General features: G+C 38.1%; 1 protein-coding gene across 1 annotated transcript in view; it reads right to left on the minus strand.

The window, feature by feature from the left end:
- The window catches only part of TRMT2B (tRNA methyltransferase 2 homolog B), a 160,343-nt gene that overhangs the window by 33,970 nt on the left and 109,847 nt on the right, over positions 1 to 16,526 (minus strand).

A 16,526-nucleotide genomic window follows, 5' to 3' on the forward strand; every position in this document is an offset into this window, starting at 1 on the left:
ACTGGCTTATTTCAGTTAGCATAATAGTCTCAGGGTCCATTATGCTGTTGCAAAAAGTAAGATTTCATTCTTTTTACGGCCATGTAGTATTCCATTGTATAAATTCACCACAGATTTTTTTTAATTTTTATCGTTATTCAATTACAGTTGTATGCCTTTTCTCCCCATCCATCCACCCCAACCCAGCTGAAGCCACCTCCCTCCCCCACCTACACCCTCCCCCCCGATTTTGTCCATGTGTCCTTTATACTAGTTCCTGCAATCCCTTCTTCCGACTGTCCCCAACCCACTCCCCCCTGGCCACTGCTAGACTGTTCCCAATCTCAATGTCTCTGGTTGTATTTTGTTTGCTTTTTTCTTCTATTGATTATGTTCCAGTTAAGGGTGAGATCATATGGTATTTTTCCCTAACCACCTGGCTTATTTCACTTAGCATAATGCTCTCCAGTTCCATCCATGCTGTTGCAAAGGGTATAAGCTCCTTCTTTCTCTCTGTTGCGTAGAATTCCATTGTGTAAATGTACCATAGTTTTCGGATCCACTCGTTTGCTGATGGGCACTTCGGTTGCTTCCAGTACTTGGCTATTGTAAATTGTGCTGCTATGAACATTGGGATGCACAGGTTCTTTTGGATTGGTGTTTCAGGGCTCTTAGGGTATAATCCCAGCAGTGGAATTGCTGGGTCAAAAGGCAGTTCCATTTTTAGTTTTCTGAAGAAATTGCATACTGTTTTCCACAGTGGCCTCACCAGTCTGCATTCCCACCAACAGTGCACTAGGGTTCCCTTTGCTCCGCATCATCTCCAACATTTGTTTCTGGATTTGTTTATGTTGGCCACTCTCACTGGTGTGAGATGGTACCTCATTGTGGTTTTAATTTGCATCTCTCTGATGGCTAGTGATGCTGAGCATCTTTTCATATGTCTCTGGGCCCTCTGTATGTCTTCCTTGGAGAAGTGTCTGTTCAAGTCCTTTGCCCATTTTTTAATTGGGTTGTTTGTCTTCCTGGATAGGAGTTGCGTGAGTTCTTTATATATTTTGGAGATCAGGCCCTTGTCTGAGGTATCATTGGCAAATATGTTTTCCCATACTGTGGGTTCTCTTTGTAATTTGGTCCTGTTTTCTTTAGCCATGCAGAAGCTTTTTATTTTGATGAGGTCCCATTTGTTTATTCTTTCCTTTATGTCCCTTGCTTTAGTGGACGTGTCTTTGAGGATGTTGCTGCGTGGAATGTCTGAGATTTTCCTGCCAATGTTTTCCTCGAGGACTTTTATGGTGTTACAACTTATATTTAAGTCTTTTATCCATCTTGAGTTTATTTTTGTGTATGGCGTAAGTTGGTGATCGAGTTTCATTTTTTTGCACGTAACTGTTCAGATCTCCCAACACCATCTGTTGAAGAGGCTGTTTTTGCTCCATTTTATGCTCCTGTCACCTTTGTCAAATATTAATTGACCGTAAAGACTTGAGTTTATTTCTGGGCTCTCTGTTCTGTTCCATTTGTCTATGTGCTTGTTTTTATGCCAGTACCAGGCTGTTTTGATTACAGTGGCCTTGTAATACAGTTTGATATCAGGCATTGTGATCCCTCCTGCATTGTTCTTCTTTCTCAAAATTGCTGCAGCTATTCGGGGTCGTTTATGATTCCATATGAATTTCTGAAATGTTTGTTCTATATCTGTGAAATATGTCATGGGTACTCTAATAGGGATTGCATTGAATCTATAAATTGCTTTAGGTAGTATGGCCACTTTGATGATGTTAATTCTTCCAATCCATGAGCATGGTACATGCTTCCATTTGTTTGTATCTTCCTTAATTTCTTTCTTCAGTGTTGTGTAGTTTTCTGAGTACAGGTCTTTTACCTCCTTGGTTAGGTTTATGCCTAGGTACTTTATTTTTCTTGTTGCTATATCAAATGGGATTTTTTTCCTGATTTCTGTTTCTGCAGTTTCGTTGTTGGTACACAGGAATGCCTTTGATTTCTGAGTATTGACTCTGTATCCAGCTGTTTTGTCAAATTCATTTATTAGGTCGAGTAGTTTTTTGGTGGAGTCTATAGGATTTTCCATGTACACTATGATGTCATCTGCAAACAGTGACAGTTTCATTTCCTCCTTTCCAATTTGGATGCCTTTTATTTTTTTCTTGTCTAATTGCTGTGGCTAGGACTTCCAACACTATGTTGAATAGGAGTGGTGAGAGAGGGCATCCTTGTCTTGTTCCTGATCTTACTGGGAAAGCTCTAAGTTTTTGTCCATTGAGCATGATGTTGGCTGTAGGTCTCTCATACATGACCTTTATTATGTTGAGGAATGCTCCATCTATTCCCACTTTGCTGAGTGTTTTTAACAGAAATGGGTGCTGTATCTTATCAAATGCTTTTTCCACATCTATTGATATGATCATGTGATTTTTGTCTTTGCTGTTGTTGATGTGATGTATTATGTTTATTGATTTGCGAATATTGTACCATCCTTGCATCCCTGGGATGAATCCCACTTGATCATGGTGTATGATCTTTTTAATGTATTGCTGGATGCGGTTTGCCAATATTTTGTGGAGAATTTTAGCATCTATTTTCATCAGCGATATTGGCCTGAAGTTTTCTTTCTTCGTTGTGTCTTTATCTGGTGTTGGGATTAGGATGATGCTGGCTTCATGAAAAGAGTTTGGGAGTCTTCCATCAGTTTGGATTTTTTTAAATAGTCTGTGAAGGATAGGGGTTACCTCTTCCATAAATGCTTTGTAGAATTCTCCTGTGAAACCATCTGGTCCAGGGCTTTTGTGTGTTGGGAGTTTTTTGATGACTGCTTCACTTTCGTCTGCTGTTATTGGTCTGTTCAGGTTTTCTGCTTCTTCTTCATTCAGTTTTGGGAGATTATATTTTTCTAGAAATGTGTCCATTTCACCTAGGTTTTCAAATTTCTTGGCATACAGTTCTTCATAGTAATTTCTTACAATCCTTTGTATTTCTGTGGTATCAGTTGTAATCTCTCCTCTTTCATTTCTAAGTGTGTTTATTTGGATCCTCTCTCTTTTGTCTTGATGAGCCAACTTAAAGGCTTGTTGATTTTGTTTATCTTTTCAAAGAACCAGCTCCTGGATTCATTGATCCTTACAATTGTGCTTTTAGTCTCTATCTCATTTAACTCTGCTCTGATCTTGGTTGTTTCCTTCCTTCTGCTTGCTCTGGGCTGTCTTTGTTGTTATTCCTCGAGTTCTTATATGTGTAGTGTTAGGCTGTTTGTTTGAAATGTTTCTATCTTTTTAAGGTAGGCTTGTATTTCCATGAACTTACCTCTCAGGACTGTCTTTGCTGTGTCCCATAGCTATTGGGTTGTTTTGAGTTCATTTTCATTTGTTCCCAGAAAGTTTTTGATTTCTTCCCTAATCTCGTTCTTGACCCATTCATTGTTTAATAGCATGCTATTCAGTCTCCATGATTTTGAGTGTTTTGGGTTTTTTCCTTTGGGGTTGGTTTCTAGTTTCAGTCCCTTGTGGTCAGAGAAAATGCTTGATATGATTTCAATTTTCTTGAATTTGTTGAGGCTTGCTTTGTGTCCTATCATGTGGTCTATCTTTGAAAATGATCCATGTACACTTGAAAAGAATGTGTATTTTGCTTCTTTGGGATGAAAAGCTCTCTATATATCAGTTAAGTCCATTTTATCTAGGGTATTGTTAAGTGACACAATGTCCTTGTTGATATTTTGTTTGGAAGACCTGTCCATTTTTGATAGTGGGGTGTTAAAGTCCCCTACTATAATTGTGTTGCTGTCAATATCTTTCTTGAAGTCCTCCAAGATTTTCTTTATGTATTTGGGTGCTCCTATGTTGGGTGCATATATATTTACAATGTTTATGTCTTCTTGGTGGACTCTTCATTTGAGTATTACGAACTGACCTTCTGGGTCTCTCTTTATGGCCCTTCTTTTGAAGTCTGTTTTGTCTTATATGAGTATTGCTACCCCTGCTTTTTTTTTCCTGTCCGTTTGCCTGGAAAATTTGTTTCCAGCCCTTCACTTTCCGGCTGTGTAAGTCTTTTGTCCTGAGATAGGTCTCTTCTAGGCAGCATATGTGTTGGTCATTTTTTCTTATCCATTCAGCTATTCTATGTCTTTTGATTGGAGCATTTAATCCATTTACGTTAAAGGTTATTATTGATAGGTAGGTATTCATTTCCCTTTTTTCCTGCCTGTGTTCCTCTCTCTAACTCTTTTCCTTCCTTTCCTTAAAGCAGTCCCTTTAGCATCTCTTGCAGAGCTGGTTTGGTGAAGTGTATTCTTTTAGACTTCTTTTGTCTGGGAAACTCTTTATTTGGCCTTCTATCTTGATTGAGAGCCTTGCTGGGTAAAGTAGTCTTGGTTGCAGGCCTCTGGTTCTCATTACTTGGAATATTTTTTGCCATTCTCTTCTGGCTTGGAGCGTTTCCATTGAGAAGTCAGTTGCTAACCTTATTGCGGCTCCCTTGTATGTTACTTCCTGTTTCTCCCTTGCTGCCTTTATGATCCTCTCTTTGTCTTAGAATTTTGCCATTTTAATTATGATGTGTCTTGCAGTTGGCCTCTTTGGGTTCCTCTTGATTGGGACTCTCTGTGTTTCCTGGATTTGTGTGACTTTTTCTCTCCTCAGATTAGGGAAATTTTCCATCATTACTTTTTCAAACAAGTTTTCTATCCCTTACTCTTCTTCTTCTCCTTCTGGTATTCCTATTATACAGATATTGTTACGTTTCACGTTGTCCTGCTTTTCCCTTATTACCTCTTCATTCTTTCTGAGCCTCTTTTCCTTTTCTTGCTCTTTCTGGGTGTTTTTTTCTACTTTGTCCTCCAGCTTGCTGATCCGATCCTCTGCTTCATCAAGTCTGCTTTTGATTCCTTCTACTGTGTTCTTCAATTCAGAAATTGTATTCTTCATTTCCTCTTGGCTCATGTTGATAGTTTCTATTTCCTTTTTCATATTGATATTGTTTGCACTGAGTTCAATGTAGTTTCCCTGTAGTTTCTGTAGTTCTCTTTGAGCTCAGAGGGCTCAGTGAGCTTCCTGATAACCATTGCTTTGAACTCAGTATCTGATAGTTGACTTGCCTCTTTTTCAGTTAGCATTCTTTCTGAGGCTTCCTCCTTTCCTTTCATTTGGGGATTGTTTCTTTGTCTTCCCATTGTTTGTGAGACTCTTCTTGTTGGCCTCTGCTTCTTAAATTGCTCTATTCTGACTCCCTGTCACCACAGATTTTTTATCCACTCATCTACTGATAGGCACTTGGACTGTTTCCAGATCTTGGCTATTGAAATAATGCTGCGATGAACATAGAGGTGCATACAAGGTCTGTCCAGAAGGGTAGCCAGCCATGTAATATGAATAATAAAGAAATTTATTGAAGAAGATAAAAGATAAAAGAAACACTCTACATAGGACAACGACACCTCAGTCCCCCTCAAAGTAGGCGCCTTGGGACCTCACACAGCTCCCAATTGCCATCAGCTATCCCGTCATATTTTCCTGAATCTTACTGATGGTCTGAAAAATCTTCCCTTTCAAAGGTGATTTCAGTGTGGGGAAAAGCCAGAAGTCACAGGGCACCAAATCTGGGCTGTAGGAAGACTGATTTGCTTTGGTGATTTGATGTTTCACCAAAAAACTGCACAAGTCGTGATGCATGAACAGGCACTTTGTTGTGATGAAGGTGCCAGTCACCAGTTGCCCATAGCTGCAGCCTTCTGAATCATCCAAATAGTTTCCACAGAGGAATATTTAAGCTTATTGCAAAATTTGATGCAGATTCATTGCTTTACTTGCTCAGTCATTTTGAATGTGATGGCCACACAATATATGTGCTCTCTCAATGGAGTCTACTACACCCAGTGACTAGTACAGTGAAGTCCCCATTGTTCACACATGCGAATTCCAGTCCATTCTCCTTGGCTGCCAGGTTACATCAGTTTCACACAAACCATTCAGGTTATATTGACAAAGGCTGGAATTTTCTGGACAGACCTTGTATATTCTTTTGAATCAGTGTTTTGAGATTCTTTGGATATATGCCCACATGCATATATTTGGATATATGGGCATTTTAATGATGTTAACTTTTCCTTTCCATGAAGACAGTATATGCTTCCAGTTATTGGAAATGAGGAAGTAAAAGTATCATTATTTGCTGATGACATGATAGTGTACATAGAAAACTGTAAAGACTCCACCAAAAATTTCTAGACCTAATAAATGAATTCAGCCAAGTAGCAGGATACAAATTTAATATCCAGAAATTGGTGGCATTTTTTTATACAGCAACAATGAACTGTCAGAAAGAGAAACTAATAGTACATGAGAAAACAATCTCATGTACTATTGCAACAACAACAAAAACAAGGTACCTAGGAATAAATTTAACCAAAGAGGTAAACGACCTATACACAGAAAACTATTGGACATTGAAGAAGAAATTGAGGAAGATACAAATAAGTGCATATATCTTTTTGAATTAGTGTTTCATATATCTTTATGTATATACCCAGAAGTAGAATTGCTGGGTTATATGGTAGTGCTATTTTGACTTTTGAGTGACCTCCATACTGTTTTCCACAGTGGCTACACCAATTTGCAAACCCACCAACAATGCACAAGTGTTCCCTTTTCTCCAAATCCTGAGCAACATTTGTTCTATGTTGATTTATTGATGACAGCCATTCTGACAGGTGTGAGGTGATGACTAATTGTGATTTTAATTTGCATTTCTCTGATGATTAATGATATTGAGTATCTTTTCATATGTCTATTGGTCATCTGTTATGTTCTTTTTGGAGAAATGTCTAGGTGCTCTGCCTATTTTTTAATCAAAATGTTTGGTGGTTATGGAGGTGTTAAATTATATAATGTACCATTAGCGAATATCTTCTCCCATTCAATAAGTTGTCTTTTCATTTTGTTGATGGTCTCCTTTACTATGCAAGAACTTTTTAGTGTGATGAGTCTCATTTGTTTATTTTTTCTTTTGTTTCCCTTGCTTGAGGAAACATATTCAAAATAATATTATTAAGTGTGATGTTAAAGAGTTTACTGCCTATATTTTCTTCTAGGAGTTTTATAATTTGGAGTCTTACATGTAAGTGTTTAATCCATTTCTGGTTTATTCTTGTATATGGTGTAAGAAAGTGGCCTAGTTTCATTTTTTGCATGCACCTATCCAGTTTTCACAACACCAATTATTGAATAGACAATTTTTACAAGATTGTATATTCTTGTCTTCTTTGTCATAGATTAACTGACCATATATGTATGGGTTTATTTCTTGGCTCTCTATTCTGTTCTATTGATCTATGTGTCTGTTTTTATTCCAGTGCCATGCTGTTTCGATTACAATAGCATTGGAGTATGGTTTGATATTGGGTGGCGTAATATCTCCAACTTTGTTTTTCTTTCTCAAGATTGCTTTTGTTATTTGGGGTGTTTGGTGGCTCCATATAAATTTTAGAATTACTTGCTCTTGTTCTGTGAAAAAAATGTCATTAGTATTTTGATAGGGCCTGCACTGGATCTGTAGATTGCTTTGGGTTGTGTGGACACTTGATACCTATGTTTTAATTTATTTATTTTTAGTCAGAGGGGAAGGGAGAAAGAGAGAGAGAGAAACAGCAATGTGTGGTTGCCTCTCACACACCCCCTATGGGGGACCTGGCCCACAACCCAGGCATGTGCCATGACTGGGAATCGAACTGGCAACCCTTTGTTCCACAGGCCAGCACTCAATCCACTGAGCAACACCAGCCAGCACTGTATGGACATTTTAATGATGTTAATACTTCCTATCCATAAACATGGCATATCCTTCAATTTATTGTATCTTTTATTTTTTGTTCAATGTCATAGTTTTTTCAAGTACAGATCTTTCATCTTCTTGATTAAATTTATTCCTCAGAATTTTTTGAAGCAATTGTAAATGGGATTGTAATTTTTCTAATAGTTTGTTATTGGAGTATAAAATGAAACTGATTTGTGAATGTTAATTTTTGTCTTTCTACTTTACTGAATTCATTTTTATTCTAATAGATTTTTAGTTTACTCTTAGGGTTCTCTCTATATAGTATCATGTCATCTGCAAATAATGACAGTTTACTTCTTCCTTTTCAAATTGGATGCCTTTTATTTCTTTTTCTTGTCTGATGGTTGTGGCTAGAAATTGCAATACTGTATTTAATAAAAGTGGTGAAAGTGTACATCCGTGTCTTGTTCCCAATCTTAAGGAAAACACTTTTTGCTTTTCACTATTGAGTATAATATTAGCTGTGGGTTTGTCATATATGGCTTTTATTAGGTTGAAGTATATTCCATTTATTCTCACTTTGTTGAGAGTGTCATAAATGGATGTTGGATTTTGTCAAATGTTTTTTTCTGCATCTGTTGATACAATTGTATGATTTTTATCCTTCATTTTGTTTATATGGTACATCACATCAATTGATTTGTAGATACTGAACCAAACTTGCATCTTAGGAATAAATCCCACTTGATCATGCTGTATGTTCTTTTTATTGTAGTGCTGGATTCAGTTTGCTAATATTTTGTTGAGAATTTTTGCATCTATGTTCATCAGGAATATTGGCCTATAGTATTTTCTTGTATAGTTTTAAAATCAGGTAATGCTGGCCTTGTAAAATGAGCTTGGAAAACCTCCCGTCCCTTGAATATTTTGGAATAGTTTGAGAAGTATAGGCATTAATTCTTCTTTGACTGTTTGGTAAAATTTACCTGTGGTGCTATCTGGTCCCGGAGTGTTTTTTGTTGGGAGTTTTTGATTACTGATTCAATTTCTTAAGCAATTATTGGTCTGTGAAAAATGTGTTTCTTCTTGATTCAGTCTTGGGAGATTGTTTGTATTTGGGATTTATCCATTTCTTCCACGTTGTCCAATTTGTTGGCATACAGTTGTTCTAAGCATTTTCTTATAATCCTTCATATTTTTTTTATAATCCTCCATATTTCTATAGTGCCAGTTGTCACTTCTCCTTTTTCACTTCTGATTTTATTTATTTGGCTCTCTTTTTTTCTTGATGAGCCTGGTTATAGGTTTATCAATGTCTTTATACTTCCAAAGAACCAGATCTTGGTTTCATTGATATTTTGCATTGTTTTTTATTCTATTTTATTTATTTCAGCTTTGATCTTTATTATTTCCTTCCTTATACTCAGTTTGTGAAACTGCCCTGCCTGGTTTCAGAAGCTGTAACCCCCCATGGCTAAGGCTGAGTAAAAGACCTTGGGACCACAAGCCACTAAGGAGACAAAGCTTATCTTCCTGGCAGGGGCTCCACCTCTGCCCCCTTTATTTTACCCTGTTTGGCCCTGGGCAGATGACTGGTTAGCCAATGATGGGTAAGATTCCTCAAAAGAGGGACAACCTAAGACAGGCATGGTCATGATGGGCCCATCAGGGAAGGACTTGGGGGGCTATAGAAAAAGGGGATGATGGACCCTCACCCCTCAGCTTTGACATAGCCTGAGTCCTCATTCTGTTTGTAAGAAGCCTCCTAATCTCTTATCTACCTTACTTCCCCTGCCTTAAACCTGAAACAATGCCTTAAGCCTGAAACAATGCTGGAGTTGGGTGCTGGCCCTGTGCTGGAAAGGGTGGGTTCCCAGGGCAATCAGGCCTAAGAAAGAATACATAAAATCCTTTGAAATCTGCTTTGCTAAGAATATCCTCAATTTAAATGATAAAGGTATAAGCACAGAATAAGTTTGTTTCCCCAAAGTTTTATGGCCCTTTAGCTATCTGACCCTGACTCAGAATAAGCCCTCATAGTTCTTTGAATGTTATCTATTGTTTGATCATTACTGCCTGACAATGATTGTTGAGCTTTATGTATACACCCTGTATTCCTATGCAAATTAAACCCAATAAAAGCCCATTGAGGAAAAGGCTCCTGGTCCTTCTCCTTTGAGAGATCAGCCACCTTTTCTCCCCAAGCAGATCATGTCTTGGTAGACTTATTCTCATCCATGGTGGATGGGGGGACTCTGTGGGTGGAGCACCCCCCACAAGTCTGGGCTATTTTTTTCTTTTTTATCTTGTTCCTTTAGGTGTAAGTTTAGATTTTTTTTTTTTTAGATTTTTCTTTTTTCTTGAGGTAGGCCTATATTATTATGAATTTTCCTCTTTCATTGTGTCCCCCAAATTTTGGGCCATTGTGTTTTAATTTTCGTCTGTTTCAAGGTATCTTTTTACTTCTTTCTTGATCTCATCATTAACCTATTCATTGTTTAGTAGATGTTTGTGTGTTTTTCAATTTTCTTACTGTAATTGAGTTCTAGTGTCATATCACTGAAATCTGAGAGGAGCCTTAATATGACTTCAATATTTTTTTAAGTTTATTGAGGCTTGTTTTGTGGCCTAACATATTTTTCAAGGGCACAGGGAAACCATTCCATGTGTCCTTGAAAAATATATATATTCTTCTGCTTTTTGGTGAAATGTTATAAAAGTATCAATTAAATCCATCTGACATAATGTGTCATTTAAGGCTACCATTTCCTTGTTGATTTTCTGTCTGGACAATCTATTCATTGATATAAATGTGGGAACAAAGTCCCCTACTATTACTGTATTACTATTTCTTACATTATATCCATCAATATTTGCTTTATATATTTAGATGCACCTATGTTGGGTGCATAAATGTTTAGAGTGGTTATATCCTCTTTTTGGATTGTTCCTTTTATGATTAAGAAATATCCTTCTCATAGGTAAGCTGTCACAGGGAAGGAGGTTAGGGGGCTAGGTGAAAAAAGTGAAGGGACTAAGTAAGAAATACAACTCAAAGACACAAACAACAGTATGGTGATTGTCCAAGGAAAAGGAGGGTCAGGAAGGTAGAAAGTAAAGGGGGCATAAACAGTGATGAAACTAGACTTGACTTTGGGTGGTGAATACACAATACAGTATATAGATGATGTGTTATGGAATTGTACACCTTAAACTTGTATAATTTTATTAATCAATGTCACTGCAACAAATCCAATAAAAACAAATAAACAAACAAATAAATAAAAGTCCTTTGTATCTTGTTATGGCCTTTGTTTTAAAGTCTATTTTCTCTGCTGTAAATATTGCTACTATGGCTTTTTTTCCATTTACATTTGCACAAAATACTATTTTCCATCACTTTACTTTCAGCCTAGAAAGAAAAAAAGAAAAGTAGGATTCTTTTAGGCAGCATACGTATGGTCCTTGTTTTCTTATTTTCAAAGTATATTTTATTGATTATGCTATTATAGTAGTCCCAATTTTTCCCCCTTTGCCCTCCTCTGCTTGATACCCTCTTCCCTCCAGCAATTCCCCCAGTTAGTTCATGTCCATGGGTCATGCATATAAGTTCTTTGGCTTCTCCATTTCCTATACTATTCTTAACACCCTCCTGTCTATTTGTACCTACAGATTATGCTTCTTAATCTCTGTACCTTTTCCCCCATTCTCACACTTCTCCCTCCCTGCTGACAACCCTCCAAATGATCTACATGGCTATAATTCTGTTCCTGTTCTGGTTGTTTGCTTAGGTGTTTTTTTTTAAGATTCAGTTGTTGATAGTTGTGAGTTTGTTGTTATTTTAATGTTCATAGTTTGGATCTTCTTTTTCTTAAATAAGTCCCTTTAACATTTCATATAATAATGGCTTAGTGATTATGAACTCCTTTAGCTGTACCTTGTCTGGAAACACTTTATCTGTCCTTCCATTCTACATGATATCTTTGCTGAATAGAGTAATCTTCCTTGCTTTTCATCACTTTGAATACTTCTTGCCAGTCCCTTCTTGCCTGAAAAGTTTCTTTTGAGAAATCAGCTGATAGTCTTGTGGGAACTCCTTTGTAAGTCACTCTCTGCCTTTGTCTTGCTGCTTTGAAGATCCTCTCTTTAACTTTAGCCTTTGGCATTTTAATCATGATGTATCTTGGTGTGGACCTCTTTGGGTCTAGCTTGTTTGGGACTCTCTGTGCTTTGTGGACTTGTATGGCTATTTCCTTCACCAAATTAGGGAAGTTCTCTTTCATTATTTTTTTAAATTTTCTTTTCACACTCTAGTTCAGGGGTGTCAAACTCATTTTCACTGAGGGCCACATCAGCCTCATGGTTGCCTTCAAAGGGCTGAATGTTATTTTAGGACTGTATAAATGTAACTACTCCTTAACAGTTAAGTGAGAGCCTCGGCGCTGCCGCTGGGTAGAAACAAGGTGCTGGGCCAGATAAAACAAGGTGGAAGGCCAGATTCGGCCTTTGGGCCTTGTGTTTGCCACCTGTGCTCTAGTTGGTACATTTATTTCTCACAGGAGTACAGGTTAAAATATATACAACATACCAGCATTTATTTATTTATTTACTTAGTTTTTTAAATGTATTTATGTATTTATTTTTAAATTATTTTATTGTTGTTCAAGTAAAGTTGTCTGCATTTATCCCCTACCACTCCTCCCCACCCCAGCCACCCCCACCTCCCTCCCCTGCTTCCACCCAACTTGGTTTTGTCCATGTGTCCTTTATATTTGTTCCTGAAAACCCTTCTTCCCTTCCCCCCCATTATCCCCTCCCACTTCCCCTCCCGTTACTGTCAGATTGTTCTTAGTTTCAATATCTCTGGTTATTTTTTGCTTGCTTGTTGGTTTTGTTGATTAGGTTCCACCTAAAGGTGAGATCATATGGTATTTGTCCCTCATTGCCTGGCTTATTTCACTTAGCATAATGCTGTCCAGTTCTATCCATGCTGTCACTAAGGGTAGGAGCTCCTTCTTTCTTTCTTTCTGCTGTGTAGTATTCCATTGTGTAAATGTACCCTAGTGTTTTAATCCACTCATTTACTGATGGGCAGTTAGGTTGCTTGTAGCACTTGGCTATTGTAAATTGTGCTGCTAGGAATATTGGGGTGCCTAGGTTCTTTTGGATTGGTGTCTCAGAGTTCTTAGGATATAATCCCAGCAGTGGAACTGCCAGATGAAAAGGCAGTTCCATTTTTAGTTTTCTGAGGAAATTCCATACTGTTTTCCACAGTGGCTGCACCAGTCTGCATTCCCACCAACAGTGCACTAGTGTTCCCTTTTCCCCATATCCTCTCCAACATTTGCTGTTTCTTTCATTATTTTTTGAAATAAGTTTCCAATTTCTTTCTCTTCCTCTTCTCCTTCTGGTATCCTTATGATTTGGATGTTTGCAGTTTTGGAGATATCCCAGAGCCTTGTTATATTCTCCTCATTTTTTGTTTTGTTTTGTTTTGTTTCTTTTGAATTCTTGTTTCTTCATTCTGTTCCGGCCAAATGTTCATTTCTTCCTTATGTTCCAAATCATTGATTTGAATTGCAGCTTCCTTCCCTTCCCTGTTGGTTCCCTGTGGATTTTTCTTTATTTCACTTAGTGTAGCCTTCATTTCTTCTCTTATGCTTTTGCCATAGTCAACAAGTTCTCTGAGCATCCTGATCACCAGTGTTCTGAACTCTGCATCTAATAAGTTGGAATGTCCATTTTGTTTAGTTCTTTTTATGGGGTTTTGTTCTGTTCTTTCATTTGGAGCATATTTCTTTGTCTCCTCAGTTTGTCACCCTCCTTGTGTTTGTTTGTGTATTAGGTAGAGCTGCTTTGACTCCCTGTCTTAGGGCACCTGTTAAGCTGTACGGGGCACAGACTTAGGTATTCACCGGGGTGGGGAAACCTGCTTCACCATTTTGTGGCACTGTGTACAGGGGAGGTGTCACAGAGGGGACAATGATGCTGCCTGGCTTCTGCAGGTTTGCTCAGCACTTGCCCCATTTCCAGTCACATCACCACTTCCTGTACACGACTGGTGCCCTTCTAGCTGTTGCCCTGGTGGCGGTTCCCAGAATGGGTGGTTTTGCATATGTTCTAAGTCTGTGTGGCCCCTTTCAACAGACTCTTCTAAAAAACCAGCAGTTTGTTTTACCACCCCAAAACCCACTGGTTTTTACAGCCAGAAGCTATGGGGCTTTATTTTGTGGCACTGGAACCCTGGGGTACATGGTCTGGCCTAGGGCTAGGATCACTCACTCCCAAGGTATCCCCCCCAGTTTTTATCCACCACATATGAATGTGGGACTGCCTGTTCCACTGACACCACAGCTGCCTCTCCAGTGCCACACCACATGTTCTCTGCTCCAGCTCCTCATCTCCACCCCTTCTACCTGTCTGGATGAATATGACTTCCTTAAATCCTTGGTTGTTGGACTTCCATACAGTTCGACTTTCTGGTAGTTGTAGGTGTTTTTTGTTTTGAGGTTAGTTGTGATTCATCTTGTTGTTGTGTGAGGAGGCAAAGCATGTCCACCTATGCCTCCATCTTAACCGGAAGTCCTGTTCTTGTTTTCTTATCCGTTCAGCCATCCTATGTCATTTGATTGGAGCATTTAACCCACTTACAATTAAAGTAATAATAATATATAGATGGCATTTTATTGTTTTCTTATTGGTTTTGTAGTTATTCTCTGTTCTTTTCTTATTCTCTTGCTCTCTTCTCTCATATGTTGATAACTTTCTATAGTGTTCTGTTTGGATTACTTCCTCTTTATTTGTTGTATATCTGTCTGTGTGTTTAGGTTTATTATAAGTCATTGGCTCATGCAATTTTGGAGTCTGGCAAGTCCAAGATCTGTAGGGGGAATAGGCAAACTAGAGACCCAGGAGAGCTAATGGTTGTAGTTCCAGTCTGAAGGCAGCAGACTCAAAATGTAAGAAGAACCACTGTTACAGTTGGAGTCTAAAGACGGGGAAAAAGCCAGTGTTCCATTTTGAATGCAGTCAGGCAGAAAGAATCCTCTTTTTCTCAGGGGAATGTCAGCCTTCTTATTCTATTTAAGCCCTCAACTGATTGGATGAGGCCTACATGTTAGGGAGGACAATTTGCTTTTATCAGTCCATTGAAATGTTAATGTCATCTAAAAACACCCTCACAGAAATATGCAGAATTAGACTGACCAGATATCTCAGCATTTTTTGGTTCATTCAAATGAACACATAAAATTAATTGATCACAAGATGTGTATTTCAGATATATTAAATAATTTCATTGAAAAGGGTAGTATAAGTGTGCTGACCCAAGTAACTTTGGAAATAAGTGGAGTCTGTATCATTAAAGGTAAAAGGAACTATACATAGCACTAGACTCTAGCTGTTCAAGCAGCTTCCCATGGGGGTATATGAATTAACAATGCTGATACTACTTTACATGTATACTGGAATTAAACAGTCAAGTACATGGATTGTGGATGGTGGAACCAGGTTTTTTTATTGTTGGAGTGGGAGGTTACAGCCAAGCAAAGGGAGAAGGTGGAATGATCCACATGGTGATGGGTTTAGAGTTGAAAACATCAGTATGTTCTCATATTTAGTTCAATATAGATGAACATGGTCACATAAATGTGTATAGCTGTGTATATATAGACAAGTTAGTATACATGCACAGATTTCCTTGCTCTGTCATCTGAGAGGGCACAGAAGCAATGACACTCCAGTAGCAATGAGTACATCTAGTACCCAGATCTGAGTTTCTAACACCTTTCTTTAATGAAAGGATCCAGGGCTCCTTGGAGAAATGGCTATTCTAAAACTAGGGAAGGGAATACAGAAGATGAGCCTGAAGACTCTTATAGTGCTAACAAGGGAGGAAGTGCTCAAAAAAGCCACAACAATGGGTGTATGTCAAAGGGACCCAGAAGCCAATTAAAAGAACTCTGAATTCTAAAGCTGGAAAAAATTGAGCAAGTAAATAATGTAGTATTGGATTATAACTCACTGTATAAAATAAACACTCATTATTCCATACTGTATTAATAAATGATCTAACAAATGGATGAGGCTAGATAAACCTCCCATACAGAAGAAACCCAAATAATTTATGTAGATAATCTACCCTCAAGGAGGTAGAGCATAACTCCCCATTCCTTAAGTATAGACTGCACATGGCAACTTCCTTCCAAAGAGGACAGCATGAAAAGGGGGGAATAGATTAACTTTACAGAGGAAAGGCCTGACAAATACCACCTCAGCCAGGCAATGAAGGTCGACATCATCAGCCACGTCATATTAATAGTATGTACTCATGATACAATGTGATGAGAAGAGCATTTATCTCTGTGGGTATCCTCCCAAGAACACAAAACTCCAGTATAATCTTGAGAAAAATATCAGATACCAAGCAAGGGGCATTCTATAAAACACATGACCATTATTCCAGTCTGTCATCAAAAACAAAGTCTGCGTGTGCAACTGTCACAACCAAGAGTAGCCTAAGGAGACTTGACAACTAAATATATTGTGTTATCCTAAATGAGATCTTAGAAAAGAAAAAGGACATTAATTATGCTAAGTGAAATAAGCCAGGCGGTGAGGGACAAATACCATATGATCTCACCCTTAACTGGAACATAATCAATAGAAGAAAAAAGCAAACAAAATACAACCAGAGACATTGAAGTTAAGAACAATCTAACAATAGCCAGGGGGAGTGGGGAGGGGACAGTGGGAAGAGGGGA

The sequence above is a fragment of the Desmodus rotundus genome, chromosome X (assembly GCF_022682495.2).
Source record: "Desmodus rotundus isolate HL8 chromosome X, HLdesRot8A.1, whole genome shotgun sequence".
Lineage (NCBI taxonomy): Eukaryota > Metazoa > Chordata > Mammalia > Chiroptera > Phyllostomidae > Desmodus > Desmodus rotundus.